Source organism: Amblyomma americanum, chromosome 3 (assembly GCF_052857255.1).
Source record: "Amblyomma americanum isolate KBUSLIRL-KWMA chromosome 3, ASM5285725v1, whole genome shotgun sequence".
NCBI lineage: Eukaryota > Metazoa > Arthropoda > Arachnida > Ixodida > Ixodidae > Amblyomma > Amblyomma americanum.
The window spans coordinates 92,341,351-92,344,017 of NC_135499.1; the positions used below are offsets into that span (position 1 = coordinate 92,341,351).

Genomic DNA, 2,667 nt, shown 5'->3' on the forward strand with positions numbered 1-2,667 from the left:
TTAAGAGAATGACACAACGGCTCACAGTTCTCCGAATGTCGTTGGTACGGGGTCCGCAGCTGGGAACTGTGAAACATCGTGGGGGTACACAAATGTGGTGAATTTTTCACAAAAGGTTCTTACGCCTGCCCAGCTGAGCCTCCTATCCATAGGTTTAACTTTTTGTCCCGCATCTGGTAAGTTAGACGAGTCTTATGACATAAGACATTAAAAAAAAAAAAGATAACGTTCCCCTATGCACCTCGGTTTCGGTGACTGTTCGCTCCCTTCATAAGTTTGTCTAACGGGCCCCTCATTTACTTTACCTTGTCTGCTAATAGCTTAACGAGGGTCTCGGTTCTGGCAGTCTTGATGCCACAGGTTGCTTAAGAGGGCTCTCGCACAGTTTCCGCCCTCGCCATTAGATGACGTTCCACGTCACGCTCGCGGTAATACAGGACGTGCTACGTCCGCCGCTATGGTCGAGGGTGGCGCTGGTGAACACTCTCAAGGCTCGCTTACACCCAGTGAACATAAATACCCAAGAAAGCAGCAGATTGGACAGCCGTCGCCGTAGCTCAGTTGGTAAGAGCACCGGACGCGATATTCGGAGGTCGTGGGTTCGAATCCCACCGGCGGCATGGTTGTTTTTTCTGCTGCTTTATATAAGTAATTTTCTTTAAGCGATTAATTAATCTAAGTAATGTTATCCCACTGATAAGCATAAGACATTAAAAAAAAAAAAGATAACGTTCCCCTATGCACCTCGGTTTCGGTGACTGTTCGCTCCCTTCATAAGTTTGTCTAACGGGCCCCTCATTTACTTTACCTTGTCTGCTAATATATATATATATATATATATATATATATATATATATATATATATATATATATATATATATTATTTATTTAAAATACCTTACAGGCCCCATGGGGGCATTGTGTAAGGGGGGGTTACAGAGTAAGCAGCCTTCTAAAGTGGTATACAAAAGATACACCTCAATACAGGGCTCATCAACATTACTACCAAGATAAAAACATGAAACAGGAACAACTGTAGTAATGAAAGGCCACAAAGGTACACTTAAGGAAATAACATGAGTAAAACTTAACGTAAGGCAATAATACTAGAAAGTAAAATACACAAAGAATCCACATATCAGGGAGTACAATTCTTGAAGTGATATGCAGGAAAAAAGACGCAAAAAGCAATAATATATACAGGTCATACAAGTGAACACACGAAGCAGCATGAAATAGCAATTCACAGGAGCGAGATAGCAATGCATCGCAATTATCACAAGAAGTTTGAAGCAGATTGCCAAGTGTAAGAAACGAGATAAAGTTATTTGTAAGTGCTATTATGAACAATGCTCGTGTAGGAGATGACGAAATTTTTCTTGATCTGACTCGGAAGCAACGTGATCAGGCAGATTATTCCACAAGCGAATGGCGGTAGGGAGTGCGGAAAAGTTAAAGGCATGTGTCGTACCGTACATGCGCGCAAAACTTAAGTGGTTATTTAAACGACGAGACGTGTTCGAGGCGGTCTGGATATGTAGTGTGGATTGTGTGGCATTATAAACATATTTGTGAAACAAGAATAACTGAGCGATATTACGGCGAAGAACTAAAGGCTGTATGGAATGATCAAGTTTCATTTGCGTTACGCTGCAGTGATGGCTATAATTACGTGAAATGAAACGCGCAGCTCTGTTCTGGACTGATTCAAGCATGTCGATTAAGTATGTAGGATGTGGGGACCAAATGGATGATGCATACTCGAGCTGAGGACGAACAAATGTTTGATAGGCTAATTTGCGGATGTGGGAAGGTGAATTACTCAGATTACGACGTAGGTAACCTAATGCCCTTGAAGCTTTTGCGCAAACGGCTGTAATATGGTCTGTCCAGGAGAAGTTATCGGTTAGGTGAACACCCAAATATTTATACGATACTGTATGTAACAATTCGTTATTATTGACGTTGTATAAAAAATGTGAGTTGTCACGCTTACGACTAAAAGAAATTACCTGACATTTTGACACATTTAGAGCCATTAACCAGGTGTTACACCAACTATGAATTAGGCTAAGGTCGTTTTGAAGGGCCAGGTGGTCGTCAGTACTGTTAATTGATCCTTAAATGATGCAGTCGTCAGCGAAAATACGTAAGCGAGAAGAAACATTAAGTGGCAAATCATTTATGTAAATTAGGAAGAGTAAAGGGCCCATAACACTGCCCTGAGGCACACCAGAAGTAACGTAAGTAGGAGACGAAGCAATATTATTAACTACTGTGAACTGTTGACGATTCGAAAGAAAATTACGAAGCCATGTTAGAGTGAAGGAGTCAATTCGAAGTGCAGTTAATTTAGCAATAAGGCGACAATGAGCTACACGATCAAATGCTTTGGAAAAGTCCAGGAAAATGCAATCGGTCTGCTGGTTATTGTTCATGTTAAGGTGCAGATGAGTCGTGAATTCGAGTAACTGTGTCTCACATGATAATCCTTTCCTGAAACCATGTTGATGGCGAAAAAAGAAGTTATTGGACTCTAGGTGATTATAAATATGAGTAGCAATTATATGTTCGAGCATCTTGCAACAAATGCAGGTCAATGAAATTAGACGGTAATTTTCCGGGGAGTGTTTATTCCCAGTTTTAAATATGTGTATGATGTTGGCC

The 2,667-nt window shown here is 40.9% G+C and overlaps 1 non-coding gene across 1 annotated transcript; it reads left to right on the forward strand.

Annotated features, from left to right (window-relative positions):
* The first annotated feature begins 546 nt into the window (after nt 1–546).
* TRNAS-CGA (transfer RNA serine (anticodon CGA)) lies at nt 547–620 on the forward strand. Its single transcript has one exon. It is a non-coding gene; the product is annotated as a tRNA-Ser (tRNA).
* The last annotated feature ends 2,047 nt before the right edge of the window (nt 621–2,667 follow it).